Raw genomic sequence first — 19,556 nt, forward strand, 5'->3', positions numbered from 1 at the left:
AATACCATAGGCTATCGCCTGTATGATGAAGAGAAGAGGACGTTCTAATCCGTCGTGATGTCATCTTTGATGAATCGAACTTCGACTGGACACAGGAAGTTAAAGTACCCTGTTCAGAGAACGAGATAAGTATGAAAACAGATGAGAGTGAAGCACTGTTAGAGCAAGCGGCAAAATCAGAAATGCGGCAAGGAGATATTGATATGATGAGTTTGCTGATTTAATGACTGTTGATCATCATACCAATATGTGTCGTGTGACAGAGCCAATCACACTAAAAGAAGCATTGGAGAGTCCTAATGCAAAAGAATGGCAGGAGGTGGCTGACTTGAAATATGAGTCTCTGCTGGAAAATGAGACTTGGGACTTAGTGGATTTACCAAGAGAAAGAAAAGCAGTAGGATCAAGATGGGTGTTCAGAGTCAAGTATCATAGTGATGGAAGACTGGAACGATGCAAGTGTAGGCTCGTTGCCAAGGGCTACTCACAGTTGTATGGTGCTGACTATTATGAAACCTTTTCACCAGTTGTACGTTTCAGCTCTATTCGTACATTACTGTCCTTTGCTATTCAAAACAATCTACATGTACACCAGATGGATGTTGTAACTGCATTCCTTAATGGATACTTGGAAGAGGAAATCTACATGCAGCAACCAGAGGGCCACATAAAACCAGGGCAGGAACACATGGTGTGTAAGCTTACAAAATCAATCTATGGACTGAAGCAGTCTCCTCGCTGCTGGAGCAAGGCTTTCACAGAGTTCATGATGGAAATTGGATTCAAACAAAGCACATTAGACCCCTGTGTGTTTGTGAGATTAAGACAAGAGCTTGAGATACTAGCAGTCTACGTGGATGATCTCATTCTGTTAAACAGAGTCAACTGAAAGCATGAACAAGTTCAAGGTGGATCTCAAGGAGCGCTACGAGATGAAGGACATGGGTGAGCTGTCCTATATACTGGGCATCTCTGTGATTCAAGATAAAGAAAAGAACTGTGTCATTCTTCATCAGAAAAAATTACACTGAAGCCTTACTTCAGAAATATGGAATGGACAATGCAAATCCTGTACCAACTCCTGCTGATGCCAACATCAAGTTCAAGAAGAGTGATGGTGTCAGTAAGCCAGTGGACCAACATACTTATCAGTCAATGGTAGGAGGTCGGCTGTATGCTGCAATGGCAACAAGACCAGACATAGCTCAAACAGTGAGTGCTGTGTCAAAGTTCAACGCAAATCCAAATGCTTCACATCTGACTGCTGTGAAGATGATACTACGTTACTTGAAAGGGACAGTGAATGTTGCTCTCAAGTATGAGCAGTCAGCCTCTGGAGCTTTGAATGGATTCTCGGACGCAGACTGGGCTGGAGATCAGGATGATCGTCGCTCAACTACAGGCAACATCTTTCTACTGAGTGGAGGAGCGATTGGCTGGCTCAGCAAGAAACAACCAACAGTTGCACTTTCAACAGCAGAAGCCGAGTACATCGCACGCAGTCAAGCCGCTCAGGAAGGAATCTGGCTGAGACGATTACTGAGTGATCTCCGAGTGGAGTCTATGTCCACAGTGATCCTGGAAGACAACCAAGGAGCCATCGCAATCACGAAGAATCCTGTGAACCACTCTAGGACCAAGCACATAGACATTCGCTATCACTACATCCGTGAATGTGTGCTGAATGGACAAATAAAACTGCAATATGGTCCAACAAATGACATGAAAGCGGATATATTGACCAAGCCACTGACCAAACAAAAGTTTGAATATCCCACGGGAGAGATAGGACTTTTCCCTGTTCAATTAGAGTAGGTGTTTGTGCTTGACAGGTCAATGCCGAACGCTGCCTGATCAACGCAAGTCTGAAAAATGTGATACTTGAATGTGAAATGTGAAAAAGAGTTCCAGAACATAAATGTATAAAGAAAGAAAAACAAAGAACATTGTGAAAGAGTTCCAGATAAAAGCAATGTAAACAACAGTATTTGAGAAAGGAAAATGGAGGTTTTTGTTTTGTGAAGGAGAGCACACTCTGTAATATTATTTAAAGGAACTTAAAACTAATTGAAAAAGTAAGTGGGAGTGTTGAACATAGTACTTTTCAATGTATGTCACCAGTGGATGTCGCTGTAGCGTTTTCTGTTCCTGTTCTGACACTGTGTGTGAGATCGTTGTTGTTGATGCTGTGCGTGTAGCTCCTGCTACAAGTTAATAAAAGCTCTGCCAAATAACAATAGATGGCGCCTTGATGAAGGGCAAATGTAAATGTCATGAACAAAAAAGGTGGTAAAAAGATGTTCAGATAAAAGGTTTATTTTATGTGTTAATTTGAATGGGTCCTGAGGCTTACAGCCATTTCATTATATGCATAGATATGTATATCAACTTTATTTGAAATGTTCTGACAAATATAAGTCTGATTTGTTTATTATCTGACTTTTTTGGTGAGGCTATTTATATTTTGGTAGGACATTTATTTATTTATTTAACAATATTATATAATCCTGCTGTCTTTGGATATATTTTTATGTTGTACTGTTGAAAGCCTAGTTGCCAAATGAAGATCTTTGGCAGATCATATTAAACTAATGCCTTAATTTTCTCTTAATTTTTACGTCAATATTTGGATCTCCATGTAATTTTAGCAGCAGCAGCGGCAACAGCCGCCATGCTAACTGTGCATTTGTCACTCATCACTGCTGGTGACTTCCAAAGGTGACATCACAATAAAACCCATTATAAGTAGTCAGTATCTGCTGTAAAAATCCATTCCATTCAAAGAAATCCAGCCACATTTACATCAGACTAAATAATACAAGCTGAATAAATAACAGCAGGATGTCATTTTAAGAGTGGACCATCACTTTAAGATAAACAGTTCTTTATTTATTAATTTAATCAGTGTTAGAACAGAAGACCAAGGATGTGCATGTGCATTCAGAACTTGCAGAAATAGAAAAACAGCACAGAGGTTCTGCCCTTGTCACTGCTCACCTACCCTTGACCTCTCCACGCAGACAGCTTGTGCAACTCGGTCAGAAGAGAAACCTCTGTGACCCACACAGACAGCTCTTCACTCCAGAACATGCAAATGAGCCTTGTGGCTCCTCCCAAGCTCGTGTTTAGTTGGAAGTCCACTGACACCTCCATCTGTTTGGTGAAAAGGAGGAAGGATTGAGATGGGAGTGGGAGGGTGGGGGGCCTTAGGAGGTAAATTGATCTGAAAATGTCATACAATTGTTCTCAGAGGTGGTATGTGTTGTGTGACTAATATCTCGACGAAAATGCGTACTGATGTAGATCTCCCTTGGTTGATGTAGATACATCCCACGAAGGGGGATGCATTGTAATTGTCAGTGTTTGTCCGTCTGTCCATTAGCCCACCAAATATCTTCGCAACCATTGCAGATACAAAGATGAAAGAACCCTGACTTACCTGAAAGTAGGTCAGGGTAAATTTTGAATTCAGGGGTGTCACAAGATGTTCCAGTCTCTGACTGCCTTGGTTCTAGTTTGCGCTGTTTTCAAAGACACACTATACATTGACTCAAATGTTTTCTAAAGAGGCTTTTACAGTGAGTTGTGTATGAGAAGGGTATGTCATATGTTTACTGTTATTACAAAGGGTCATAAGTAAAACACTGATGTAATTGCCCTTGCTGTTACATTAAAGAGTTAAAAACCCCATTTAATTATCTACTTTCTTTGTGACTTTTTTAAAAGTTTTGTTTTTATATTGTATTTTACCTGCAGAGAAGGTAAAAGTCACAATTAAGAAAAATATTCTGTTAAAGTAGTAAATAATAAATGTTACTCATAATTCAGTCAAATTACTGGCCCTGGCCAAGAATCCTATTTAATCTCATACATTCATTAATTCAGTCAGTAATATGACTCCGTATACAGCTTCAGGTATCCCTAATGAAATGTAAAATGCTTGGCTTCCATTGCATATTACATCTCTTGGATCAACTCTAACCAGTTGTGTTTTTTCTTTAAACTGCAACTGTGAAACATAAACAAGGTCAGTGTAAATGTATCAACATTCCATCCAAATGTTTAAAGAGATGTATGCGTCAATAGAGACTTTTTAATTGAGCCATTATAAATAGTTTCTAGGTGACAGATTTCCTACAGTACATTTTAAACACACAACTCTTTGCCCTCTGCAAAAGAAATCTAATTTGGTTCTTGCTATTGAAAAATTTCCATGCAGCTTTAAACTACAACAAAGCACCAAATCTCAGTTTTTAATTAGCTTTTGCTAATTACTGATGGCGACTCAGGTGTCTTTATTTTTGCTTGATCTTAATTCTGCATTTGACGCAGCAGATTATGAGATTTTGTTCTCCCAACTTGTGCGATGTGTCGGCCTCCATAATACTGCACGGGTCTTCATGCCAGTTTATGTTTATCCCCTTAAGCTTTAGCTCACTGGTTAAGGAGTGGATCACCCCCCACCCCCCGTTTTCACATTACCTGTGCTGAACGATTTTCATGCCTGGGTGGACAACCCCATCAATAATTTAAAAATAAATAAATAACAAGCAGGGTGTGACGGAGTTTCCTGGCAGTCTCAATGTTGGGGAACGTCCCCATGCACATAAAAACATTGCACGTTCATTTCCTGCTCAGAAGTTCACAGAGATGTTGAAAGAAGGACGAAATGCTGCAGATAGATAGATAGATAGATAGATAGATAGATAGATAGATAGATAGATGGAAAAATAGATAGATACTTCAGTAACACTGGAGGAAATAGTGCATATCCACTGCTCACAGACTTAAATGCGCATAAAAAAATAAAAAATAAACACAAGAGAAAAACTCTGACAATACAGAACATATACTACACAACAAGACAGTCTAAAGAAAGATTCATCTAAGGAGAAAGAACCAACTAAACCTAAAAAGTACAAAAAGTAGAAAAGAACAGATACCAGGATGCCTACTTGGTGGTCAAGGCACATCCCTCTTACATTGCAAGACACGTCATCATCCCAGCTGTACATAAAGACCCCGGTTTCAGTAGACTGTATGACAAGCCATCTCCTTCACTCCCTTCATCTGTTTGCTGTTGACGTAGCTGCCTCCACCTCCCTCCTTCTGAGAGATTCATTGGACCCCCTAATAACACGGTGCACAAAAGAGGACCTTAGTCTCTCTGATGAAGCCCTGTGTCACAGAGGTCTACTGCTGAAGGAGCTCCTCTGCTGGGAGAAGGTGGTGTGGAGGGGGTGGCTGGTGTTCCCCATGATTACCTTGGCTTTAGACATGGTCCTACCTCTTAGAACTGTCTTCACAGAGTCCAGGCTCTGACCGACAACTTAACTCGTGCTGCAGATGAGTCCATTAAGGCTTTCCACATCCCTTTTCCTGTCCGCATCACCCCAACACACAATGCTGTACAACAGCAAATTGGAAACGAGGGACTGATAGCACATACAAAGGAGTTCAGGACACGTGCAGAAAGAGGCCAGTCTCCTCAGGAAGTGCATCCTGTACATTCTGCCCCTTCCTGTACACACAGTCCATGTTGAACGATCAGAACAGTTTTCTGTCCAACTGCGGTCCCAGGTTCTTGTAGTTTCCAACCCACCTCCACCTACGTGCCCTTGATGACCAATGGCTGTGGAGAAGGGGTTGCCCGGAAATCCCATCTCTATTGTCTTGGAGATGTTCAGCTGGAGCTTGTTCTGTTGGCACCACTCCACCACCAATGTTCTGTACCCCCCCTCCTCAACCTCCCTGATACTGTAGATGTCACAATCGTGGTGTCAGGGTGAAGAAAATGGAGGAGAGCATGTTCCCTTGTGGAGCCCATACTGATGGTTATGGATGCCAAGAGGATTTCATGTGGCCGAAAAGGCCACGTGAAGTCTGACATCAGAGCAAACTGTTCGCTTTAATGAGTCTTATATTTGATGTTAGTTTGACATAATGTGTGAAATATTAATCTGTCCCTTGCTAATGTTATATTTTACAGATCATTTTCGTTAAGCTTAAACCTCATCATGTTCGTATGATCAACCCTTATTTATGGTCCTGAAGCCTAATTAGATCGTCTTCTACAGCACACAAAAAATTGAATGTTTTGTCTTTTTAAATTTGTGTTAAATATGACTGTTCAACTGTTCAAAGTTTAGGCTTATAGAGCCTACCATTAACTTAAAAAGAATTAAGCTTGTTAATTGCTCATGTCCAGTTTTCTTATGTTCAGTTTTCTTGATTAAAATGTCACTCCCTGGGCATTTCTGATCCATAACATTATACTGTTGTTGAAAAACGTATGAAGACATCAGTTTATATGTAACCTTCATTAAAGTTGTACATTTACAAGCATACGTCAAAATATTCTACTGTCTACTCTGCAGCATTAGTGTCTGATTTATCTAAGGGTTTTTTTTTTCAAAATGTTACTTCAATTATTTATTTGCAGCTTTAAATACTGAAACTAAAACTAGGTTGATGCATAATTTTTATTATTATTTTTTGAATTTCTGGCTTTCTTATAAACAGAAATTCTTTAAAACATTTTATTAAAATGAAATGTCTTCATTAATTTGATGTAACAATCAAATCTTTCCTTTTGGGGGTAAGAATTTTTTCTATTACGATGATTTTAATGATCAGAGCATTACAACTACTTGTTACTGGTTCCCATTGATCTCCAGTTTGAGCACGCAGGTTTTAGTTATGAAAAGAAGAAAAGGGCAGCTTGCAGAAGAGTCAGAACAGTTAGTGCTCTTGTAGAATAATAAAAGAGATCCAGAAATTACTTTTTCAATGAGTAATGGACTAATAAATAATCCATGTAACTCCCTTTGAATAATGAACTGAACACTGCTGCCTTGGGTAACAGTTCCATGCTGCAGCCCAACTTTTCCACCAACAATCTTAACTCACTGTCCACATTCAACCAGCAACAGTGTAGCTGGAGATCCAGCTCAAACACAGATACCTTTGCGCCATGTGGGCATGCCTTGTTTGGCATGGGTGCAATTGCATTTCAGTCAACAGCACCAGGTCTGCAATATGTGACAACACATAACACAATTAAACCATTAATGTTGTGTGCTTGACGCTGGGGTCAGGCCAGACTGAGGTCTACCTGTGCCAGTTTCAGGCCAAAAGGCTTGTATGCTAGAGATTAATGGTCCCTGATGCTGGAACGAGTAGGCCACTACTTGAGTGTGAAATAAAATCCATGTGCAACTCTGATTTATTCCTGTGTGCATGCTTGCCCTCAGTGTCTGCAGGGGATATCCATCAGTGTTTTATGGTCTTTGTGTGTACATGTGTGTGCCTTGATTTGTCTCAATTTTGATCATAGACTATAAGCAAATTTATATCAATCTCTAAAGTCATGCTAATGTTTTCTTTTAATTAACTATCAGGCCTGAACTGCACTTTAATAGTGTTTTCCAATTGAAATGGAATTTTAGACAAATGGGCAATAACTTGGAGTTAATTATATATTTTTTTTATCATTTTTGCTTCTTTCCACTTTTAGCCTCAAATTTCAAGTAGAGTATGCAGACTGAAACATTATATGGCTATCTGTCAAAATCTGTCTTTACCTATGCTTGATTTCTATTCTGTTAGCTGCTTCTCTCTCCCAACACTTGAAGCAGCCCTATGTGTTTCAGTGTGATGGATCACCCCTCTGACATCATTTCTGGAGGTCTCAGTCCAGAGTATTAGCATAAAGAACAAAAAATAAATAAAAGAGTGACTGTGTTAGACAGTGTTAAGAACATCATGACAAGTCATAAATACATTTCTCTGGATTTTGCACATTATTTTTACTTTGAAAATGATGTTGGAGGGATTAGAAGTGCTGCATAACTTAATGTGTGTTCATGTCATAATCTATTCTAGTTAAAAAGGTCCAAAATGGAGCAGTCAAATGTTCATTTCTCTTAATAAGGGCTTTAGAAGATATTTTGCCCAGTTTACTGCTATTCCACAATAAATATTATTGTTTGGAAGAATTTGTGTATTTATTCATCCTAGACATCCCAGCTGCTAAGAAAGGGTGAGACATAAAGAAAGAGAAAACAGAGCAAAGGCATCATTGAACAGTAGCTCAGGCTCATGCTAGTGCTCATTTCTTAAAATTGTGATCATCGAAAGTTCACAGAGCTATGAGAATGTCGCTTTAGGAAAAAATCCCATTGGGTGTGTAGGGACCTATCAATTGAGCAGTGGGTCAAGAGATTTAAATTGATGGTAGGAAAGTTTCATTTGTGACAACATAAAGGAAAATCATCTCCAGGCATCAGTCTTCTAGAGTGTTTCCATTCAGTCAGGTACACAGCGAGGTTCTTTAATATGTAAAACACATTCAACAAAAACATCTCTGTTGTTTACATACTGCTTTCACCATTTAACTTCGTTGATATGAGCCACAGAGCTATCAAATAACTAGAACTTATAAATGCAAATGACATTGTCTCCTCAATTTGCACTTGAAGCATCTAGTAGTTGTTGTTTTTTTCAGTCCCTGAGCTTTGTAAACATGATTGGGAGGTGAGATGAAATATAAATTGGCAGATCTGGTCAGGGTTGAGGTTTGTTCGCTTCCACCGCCTCCATTGTGGGAATACATGTGAATAGGGAAGTGACGTCGTAGGATACTATCGCCTGTACCCTGGGGAAGCCATCCCATGAATATATGGCCTCCCCAAAATTTATAAAGAAAGAGCCCCCCTAAGACCCATTGTATTCATGGGACCATGGATACCACGGTCTCATCTGTATCCAATCTTAGTCCTCTCACCTATTCCACAAAGTCCATGGAGTTTTGTATATGGTAGGGCTTGTTACCCACTAGCAGGGCAAAGATGGTAGCAACATGCTAGGCAATGTTGTATGTAACCAAGTTGATGCTGCTGACAATGGGACATGGGATGGCTTATCTCCCTTCTCACAACATTTATTTAAGTCTTTGTTTTTTCCCTCTGTTCTAGTGTGTTGGGTTTTGATGGTGATGTCACAGCTTATTTCAAGTTCAGTTCTCCACAAGTTTCCAAGTAATTTTCATCATGAGTTTTCTTTTGGATATTCAACTGTTTGAACCTACCTTTTCTTCTGGGTTTTTTTGTTCACAACTATGAATGCAGTTTGCCTCATATTGGATTTTCAGTTTAATTTGTTTGGCATTAAATTACTGGTAGCATTTGATGGACTATTTGATGGTAAATGTTGCATTCCACTTCCCAACTTCCATGTCCACATCCTGCCAAAAAGACTAGGTCCATAATGTGCTGGAGACATGAACCATTGTTGCAGCAAGAACCACCTGTGGATGATGGAGAAGATAGAAGAATAGGTAGAAGAAGGCATATGAACTGACTGGATTCTATCTGTTAGCATGCAAAGCACATTGCATGCTGTGTTGAACTATGCCATTGTTCAAATCCTCTTCTATTTCAGTGTTACTGCAAATACCCTATAATGTAAATAGTGTCATCAAAACCAAATCTACTCCAGGTTGTTGTCTGCATTCAAAGATTTGTATCAAAGAATTGACAATATACATATGAAATTCATTACTGATCTTAGGAATTAGTATGTAAACATTTACTACCTTTGACTTGTTTTGGATATTTTTATATTGTACGTATTAACATGTGTAGTCTATAAGATCAACCTTCAGGAAGATTACAGAAAAAAAACAATGGTTTTAAACTGTCCTTCTAATTTAATTGTTGTAATGACAAGGAATTTCAATGGAAATGATTCCTGTTTTTACTCTACTTCTTAGCTTAGTCACATTCATCTTAATTGCCATGTGTAATTGCCAAGCACACACTTAAAACAACTAGCACCCCCACATGCTCCAAATGACTTTTTTTTGGGATAGTTTTGTTATTATTATAAGCAAACATAACAAACATAGCAAACATGACTTTATTCACCATTGCACATACATTTTTAAATTGTACATATGTGTTTATTGTGTATGTTAGTGTTTGTGTTCTTTCTGTGAATTAAGTCTAGTTTTTTTTCTTTGCACTCTGCGTTTCTTTTTTGTGCACCAATCCTGCATTATGTGCCTTCAATTGCCCCTTGGGCACACAAAAGGTTTTTTGAATTGAACATAAGGATAGTTGGACTAAAAATATTGAAGAAGTACCGATGCTATTTGCTTACATTTGTACAATTATGAAGAAGGCATGCTTGACGGTGTATGTCGGTACAGATGAATACACAGTGTGTGAATTAGGTTGCATGCTGCATGCATCTTACCTCATCTCATGCCTGGTCTATCCTGCCGGGGATAAATCTTGGGCATCTGTGGTGGACCAGCCCCGCTGAGGTGATTCATGGTGCTGCCTTCATGACCTTCTATTCTGCTGCACAACTCAGCCCAATTTCCCAATGTAGCCATTCATTTCTGACAGGAGACAACATCTCTTGCTGCATGACAAGCTTGTGTGGTTCAAAGAAAAGAGAAAAACTCACTCACTTATGCTACATGTGATTTAAGTAGTTCACACACAAGGTCATTACTGACACGAGTGCTGGTGTACAATAACATATCTTGATGTGTCACGGAATAAAAAGCATCACTTTTACGATACATCTTTGAGAACGTTATATCATGATTAACATGTTGCTGTTGACAAGAGACAACTTTCCTGTAGCAAGACAACTCTTACCAAGTTGGAATGATTAAAGGTATACCTTTAAACACCCTGCAAGTGCCCTTTCAATTCACTGCTATGCAAGTAGAAGACCTTTAAATATGTCACCCATTTCCCCTCTTGGCCTTGCCCTACCTCTCAATTTGCATGCCGTATGTGGGGTAGTTGATCCTGTTTCTGTTGGGGATCATGGGATGCTGGGCTTCAGATGGTTGTCAACACAAAGTGTTTTCAGATGTAGATTAAAAATAAGGAACAAATGACAGTGGTGAAAAATTCCATAAAATTTGCAAACAGAGAGATGATAAAGATGGCTACCTTTGTGGTAAATTAAATGATGTAAATTAAATGAATATGTAATTGAATAGTTGTACATTTTAGAAGAAATAATTTTATCCACACTATTCTCATGCCATTTTGGACAATGAACATGTAGTGTTTACAGTGTGTATTATTTTCCCTATTCGTTGGTTCGGTTCTGTAAATTAGGTTGGCTTTGTCACAAATTGATGATGGTAGAAGCAACAGGCTTATATAGAACCAGTGTATGAGTAACCTGGCTGTTGTATTCAACAGTTTGCGATAATTATCTGAACCATAATGTAATTTTTTTTTACTGATGACTCCATTTCCTAGAGAAACAATTTCTACTAAGAGACAGGTCAGAGTGAGTGGCACTCCAAAATTCAGGGAATGGTTAAAAAGAAGAACAGGGATTTGGATTCGGTGGGGTTTTGTTATGTTTGTTTTTTGCCTGGGAGAACTAATCATTTAAAAGTTTAAGGATATTAAGACTGGAATCACTACCGAATGGAAATGTTCACAGCTTTCATGCTACATTGATTCAGTTTACTTGTCCTTGTCGTGTGCTTGTACACCACTAATGTATTGGCTTTATTAACAACAACAAAAAAGGCAGCTTTTCAATAATCATTGACTGATTCTCATACCTCACAAAAAGTGTCAGTTAAATTTCAGCTCAGGAAAAAAGGCTTTCTCTGTCCTTGTTTGGCTACAAGGGAGCACAGTGACCTCTCTTTGCCTTTGTGCTTTCTTTAGCCATCCCTCCTACCCTCCATCAGTCGAAACACAGCAACCCTCCATCACATTTTCAGGCCAACTGCAGCTAGCATGTAGGTCTCTCCATTCTTCACTAATCCAGTGTCTGTGGAGAATTACTGCATAGTTTTGGTAAAATAATTCCTCCTGTGTGTAAATCAATAAATAATAAAAGCATGTAGCCCTAAGTATAAACATCCATTTCAGTAGTTGTAAGGCTGTATTTTTTGGGGGGGGGGCTGATCTGTTCTAAGCCAATCTTTGAAGTCACCTAAAAATCATAGGACTGAAAAATTATCTTCCTTGTGTAAAAAAAATCATTCATTTTTAAAAATAATAATATACTGTATGTGCCCAGTATATGGGCCAAATAACTAAGATACATATTATTCCCAGGCTCACATAAGCTTTGGGTGTCATACATATATACAAAAGATAAGTCTACATACTACTATAAAACCACTGAAAAGAAGAAAAAAAATGTTTAAAGTGAATTTCAGAGTTATATATCAAAAATCAAATTTTTATTCTATCATCATGTAAACAAAAACAATCATGTTTATATTTTGCTTTCTCACTGATTGAGGAATCAAGTTTTGCAAATTTTGACAATTTTGGACAAAATTTTGATATTTATCTTGGTGATGCCTGTCATGATGTGAAGCCATGTGTCATTTGACAAGTAACTCAGGAAAATCATGGATTGCCTTCAGTACGAGTTGTGATTTCAAGCCTTGGATGGATATATACAGTACAGCCAGGCATAGTACTGGACACCACCAGCACAACTGATTCATTTAATCAGCAAAATCCTCATTAAAAAGTCTTTCAGTAAATCAGGTGTGTTGAAACAGTGAAATATTTAAAGCTATAAAGCTCAAAATTAATATGATATGACACTGGCGGTGTGAGCCACACTGCATAAACATCCTCCTCCTCTAAAGGCCTGGTCTCAATCTGCTTCTACAAACAAACCTAATAACAACACATAGTATCAAAATGTCTACAATGTATATTACAATTGATGGAACATTTTTTTGCCACTTTAGGCCATTTACTTATGCACTTCCAGCATTTTCAGTCCCGGAAAATGGGGATCTTAAAAAACACAAAATAAAGCCAAATTTGCAAGGACATAATGGTGAGAATCAATTTGACTTTTCCTTCCTAAATGGAGGACAATGGTATCACATGGGAGGCGTGGGGAGCTTGTCTACTCTGCTATTCCCGATTGATCTGTTACTGCAAGAGTAACTTTGAGACCCCCGCAAGGTGTCTGGACACATTAGCCACACAATGTGTGAGCCAACATACACACACACACACACACACACACACACACACACACACACACGCACAATGACACACACGCCGACACACACACACACAGCGACACACACACAAGGGGCCTAGAAGCATGCAGATGAGAGGTAGAGCAGCGGGTAACTCCTTAATGTTGTGCCCCAATGAGGGGCTCAAGGATGCCTAAGCAGTGTTCAGGAGGTGAACTGGCACCTCTCCACTGCCAGTTCATAGTCTGAAATTTTTGGTCCACGTGAGCCTGAACCGGTCCCCAACCCAAGACCTAGTGGACTGAAATATTGCAACCCGCAAATGTCTGCAGTATAAGGAGAAATAAAGTAAATGAACTTATCTGATTACAGAAAACACCATTCATATGTCAGCTGAATCTGAGACCTCTGAGGTCTCTGCTCTCTGGGTGCTGCCTAGACTGTTGAAGAACTATTCCCTCTATCAGTGATAGTAGCTTATTGGCAGCACTGTGCTGGAGTAAATTTAATCAACTAAGTTAGTATATAAGGGGCAGTAATTGACTTATAAATGTAAAAGACAGACAAAATTATTTTTTTATGGTATGCAGTCAAACATCAGTAAAAATGACCTAGAGGTACTTTCAACCATGTTGTAAAACGTGCCCTGAAATTGAATCTGACTGAATGTTTCCATTATTTTATTATTTTAAAAAAGAAGCATCATAAAGCATGTAGTTAGGTTTCATCTACAATGCAGACACTTCAGCAAATGAGACAAACCCAGCAACCCTCCAAAAATCTCATTAATTCTTGATGGTTCCCTTTGATGGGGGTGGGCCGACCTTCATATTACATTGTATGAAAAAAAAAATCCACATTAGTTATTCTTACTGTGTACCCTATACGTGACATTGAAAAAATAAATACCTTCTAGTATGTATCCCAACATGAAATTTTTTTTTTTACATAAAATATAGACACTTTCTTTTTCACTTTATTAGTCACATGCCACAGAGAAGTAATTAACATAAAAGTAATGCATAGTTCTATTTGTCACTTTATTCTTAAAAAATTCCCACTCTCATATCTTCACCTTCATTAATTCAACAATTCTGATAACTAAGGGAAATGGTAAAGAGAATGACATTGCTCAAAGAGAAGAGGAGAATGAGCTTTACCCGAATCCACCCTCCAGTACACGAAAGAGAGAGAGAGACAAAGAAGAGACAGAGAGACAGAGAAGTAAACAACTTTCAAGACATAAATATTTAAATGTTTCATTAGATGCCATCTTGTGAGGAGAGCTCGGGGATTTAGCTCCAGCAGACAACGGAAAGTCAAAGCCAGTCAAAGACAAATTAATTTTGTCAATAAGAACAAGGAGCCTTTAGAGTTGATGAATTAAATACCTGAATATATATATATATATATATATATATATATATATATATATATGTGTGTGTGTGTGTGGGGGGGGGGGGGGTCAGGTGTGCTGTGTGATAGAAGAATTTCGGGTAAAATGAAAGGAAAGGTGTACAAAACTGTGGTGAGACCAGCGATGTTGTTTGGTCTGGAGTCAGTGTCACTGAGGAAAAGACAGGAGACAGAGCTGGAGGTAGCAGAGATGAAGATGCTGAGGTTCTCTTTGGGAGTGACCAGGATGGATAGGATCAGGAATGAGTACATCAGAGGGACAGCACATGTTGGAGGTTTGACTGAGATGGTTTAGAAATGTCCAGAGGAGAGATAGTGAATATATTGGTAGAAGGAGGCTGAGTGTTGAACTGCCAGGCAGGAGGCCTAGAGGAAGACCAAAGAGGAGTTTTATGGATGTGGTGAAAGGGGACATGAAGGTCGTTGGTGTGAGAAAAGAGGATGCAGATGGCAGGGTTAGATGGAGGAAACTGATTCGCTGTGGCGACTCCTGAAGGGAAAAGCCGAAAGGAGAAGAAGAATACAGTATATACACACACCAATACTGGGAATGTGATTCTTACTGACCAGGATGGCCACCAACTCATTCAGAAGTAACTCAAGAACCACAGAATAACATCAAGTTGACCTACAAAAAGACGTTACGTTTTGAGTGGCTTAAGGTCACCTAATAGCAATGTGAAAGCGTGGTTGAGAGCTTGCCAAGAAGCATGAAAGCTAAATGTTGATTTCTGTTAAAGCATTAGCATTATGAAGTTTCAAAATAAATCTTAACTTGTATTTGGTCATTTGAGGTCTGAAAACACTGCATCTTTTTTGTTATTTAGACAATTTTTCATTTTCTGCAAATAAATGCTATAAATGTTAACATTTTAACAAGAATAAAGTAATATTTTACTCAAACACATACCTATAAAGCTGTGTGTATGTATATATTCATTCACTCATTCACTGCCTATATCCGCTGTCTATTCCCTCCAATTTTCATACATATGGGAGGGAACGTAAGGCTGGTTCTCAGTCATGACTCTTGAAAGCAACAAAATACTATAAGATCTACTGACCATGACACACACACACGCACGCACACACACACACACACCCACACACATACACACACCACATACAAGTAAAGTTATCAGTGATTTTAGGACTATTACTATAATATAGTATATAATTATCATAATATAATAATTCTACTACTAAACTTGAATTATCAAGCAGAAATACTGTATTAAAGCTGGTTTGTTGAAAGACTCCCACAGGGCATTACAGATGTTGTGTCTACTGAAGGTGATTATTAAATCATGAGTCATGATTATTAAAATAGTCATTAGTAATTAAATAATTTTTGATTCATGATAATTTTAATAATTGTACACCAATCATTTGAGCTACAGTAAGGTAAATTTTATTACTACTAAAAGAATGATTAAAAATTACATTGAAGAAGATACAGCATTTAAGAAACTTATCATATTATTAACATCAACAATAAATACAGGGCTCCACCATGGAAACAGGGAATAAATAACCAACTGGAATCAAGCTCAAACATAAGTGGAGCCAAAGCTCCAGCACTGACTCTCCAACCAGTGATTATGAAATATAATACACAAAAAATTCTTTAAAAAAAATCTTTAAAATATTTGTTATTATTCCAAGATTGTGTGATTTTTAAGTATGTAGTATTTATGCTTGATATTTCCCTGATATATGTATCATCTCTGTAGCATTTCGTCATGGAATTGAATACGAGTTTCAGCCATGTTGCAGTCAGGCTCCAGAGCAGTTATAGGGGTTCGAGACAGGAGGAGTGAAACTTGTCATGAAAGTGATGTGGTTTTCTCACTGTCTATCTCTCTCACTGTGTGTCTGTCATTGTGATGTTTTCTGTCTCCCTCTGGCTGTCAGCTTCAGGTGAGACAGGTGACTGCTGTTCCTTTTTTTGTCTCCATCCAAATGTGAGGGCACATCCAGACAGAATGGTGACACATATCTCCATGGAAACACTCCATGCTCTACACACATTCTGTCTTTTCTTGCTCTCTGAATGCCCTCTTCCATTGAAGACTGAAATCCTTTGATTCTCCAGACCCTTGCAGACAGATCATTGCATGTCAGGTCTGCATAAAATCTGTTCCCATTGCAACCATGGTATACAAACACACACACGCACTCACGCAAGCACGCACGCAAGCATGCACACACACCTACTTAATAAATTGTGTTCAGCTACTGCCCTGCTGTGCCCCATGGGTCAGTGTGTGGAACAGAGACATTAATCATTTTGTGGAAATTGTGAGTTAACACTAGCTGAACTAGAACCCTGTATCTTGGGTCTTGTATGTTTATTTTTACAGAATGTCTTTTGGTTTTTTATGACCAATATACAGTATCTATGCATAGCAAGTTTGTAATTTTAATTGTGTATGTGGGGTGACACTGCTTCCAGAACAGACATGTCTTGGTTTGAATGTGTGTCTGTGTGTTTTACTTAATCTGAATTAAACATTGATCAACATGTCTGCCTACCCTCAGGCCTCTTTCTCTATCCCATCCCCCATTTACAGTGGCCCTGCATCTCTTCATCATGGCTTTATTGCTTTTTCCTGTCCTCCTTCAATTCCACTTTTCTTCTCTCGTTTGTGTGATGCTTTGTGCACATTTGTGCTGCCAGGTTTAACAGGAGTTTAATTTGTCTCACTGGCTCATCTGCTGCCTGTTCCACTGCTCACCCCCCCCCCCCCTTTTTTTTCACCTTCCCTTTGTCTCACGCCTTAATATGCATTATCTATAAGTTGTGGCTTGTCAGGACTCCATTCCTGTGTAATGAGAGACAAGCAGGGCAGATTGTGTAACATCACATTAATTTGTGGTGGTTAACTGTTCGTACACTGGAGCAAAAATCAATGTGCCACTCCTAACCTTTATCTCCCCAGTGTGATCACCACCGACACCAATACACAAGTTGCAGTTTCCAGCATCCACTCTTTTTGTGCCACTCCTAACCTTTATCTCCCCAGTGTGATCACCACCGACACCAATACACAAGTTGCAGTTTCCAGCATCCACTCTTCCATTTGTCTGCCAAGTTCACTAACATCACAAGAAGTCCTTCTGGAGTTTTTCTCTTACATTCAGATTTTTACCTCACATTTTTTTATTTACAAAAGATGATGCAAGAAAAAGAATACATACAGTAAATAAATAAATAAAATAAGGGCAAATAGCATAGATGAAAATCGGTATTATATAAATAAATGGCTTTTGATCTGTTTAATCTTTTTGAAAATATTAACTAAATATAGTTGTCTTATAGTTCTTTGCTAAGCTGAGAGAATCTGTGCTATTTTCTTGTTGACTAATTTTAAAACCCTGCATTACAAGATTTCAGAACCCAGTAAAGATTTATAAAACAGAAAATCTGCAGTGAAGGATGGTCCCAAACCAATGAGATCAGGGATTTACTTTCAGATGAACCACAACTGCAAATCTTTGTCACTACGAAGCACTAACCAATAAAGTACTGCAACCACATCTAACTTACCTTTCCAGTAACACTTCTCTCTTCCAAAAGCCCACGTTATAACACCAAGCTGGAGTAAATTAGAGGCACATGGCAGACTAGAGAATACCTCATCACTAATGGCCTTGATTATGTTTGTCTATCTGAGTAGAATGTCAACAAAAGATTTCATAATGCCTAATGTATGCCTATCATGAAATGCTGCCACTATTGCTTGGTTTCTAATATATGCTAATGCAGACCTTGCTTCAGATGGACGATGACTCTGAGGATTTAAATCCTTTTCAATCCACTGCACAGCTGAACTGATGACAATGAGATAACCCTGCAGGCCCAAGTGAACTCAATCCTCTGATGAGCTTTTTTAGTATGGTACTGCTTTGGAGCTAGTGTCAGTGAAGTAAAGATGGCTTTGAATCTCATATGATTGCTCCAGTGTGCTGGGAAATTTTTGAACCCCTGAATCGGTTGTGGCTGTCAGCATGCTGGTAGTATTACCAGATTCCCTGAACTCGGTCTTGTGCTGGTTCGGCAGTAATAGACAGCGTCATTGCTTACATTAATATAGTATTACAATATAATTAACAATTATTCCCCCTGTTCCACCAACCTGCCCAACAAACAAAAGTCGCACTACTGTGAAGCGGTGGCGAATGCTTATTAGAGTGACTTAAAGACTAAGCATGGTTACATAAGCCCAATGATCGATCATTCTTTCATTCATTTCAATACCTGCTTCTTCAGCTGTCGTGAGTCGCAGGGTTACTGGAGTTCATCCCAGCAGATAAGAGACATGAGGCAGGGTACACTTTGAGTGTAATGCCAATGCAACACATATCCAGTGTCCAGATCAATGAATCCCATATTCTAGGTTCTGGTTTTCACGGTGAAGGAGTTAAATTATGAAAGGCTAATTCTCAACTCAATACTTTTGGGTGTAATGGCATAATAGGGAAACTGAGCTGTCTAGTTATACTAGTATCACCTTTAGCTCATATCTTTGCTTGTCAGCCAACTGTCTTGCAAAATTTGTCATAGCAGTAATTTGCGTACAATATGTTGTTTTTCTTATGCAAAACTGTCACCGCCATCCTTTCACACATTTAAAATTATGGATGATTTAGATTCCTTCCTCGCTGATGATCAAAAGAACCAAACAGCGTTGAAGTCCAATGCTCTTGTCATCCTGTTCCTAGATGAAATCAAAGTGGCTGGAATGCTTTCAGTGAGAAAGAATAATTATACAGGAAGCAAATTTGGCTACACTTGACAATGAAGCAATAGCACACTACATTTTCTGAAAAAAATAAAAATAAATGATTGTAACTCAATGCCACCAAATGCTCGTGATGTTTTGCTCATTGCTCATATACGTCTGCATGCCTTGTGTGAAAGAACTCTCCAGTGCATAATCATTGTTTTATATCTTGTCCTTCAGTGGGGCATCAAACATGAAGCACAGAGGAGCTCCACATGCCCTGCTTATCAATAAAGGCTTTTAATTAGTGAGAACTGCATGAAAGGGAGAAAGAAACTTTTGCTGTGCATTTTTTTCTTTTGTAGCCATCAAACCAGATGAAGCATGATATTATAGCATGAAAACAT

Source organism: Antennarius striatus, chromosome 14, assembly GCF_040054535.1.
Source record: "Antennarius striatus isolate MH-2024 chromosome 14, ASM4005453v1, whole genome shotgun sequence".
NCBI classification, from domain to species: Eukaryota; Metazoa; Chordata; class Actinopteri; order Lophiiformes; family Antennariidae; genus Antennarius; species Antennarius striatus.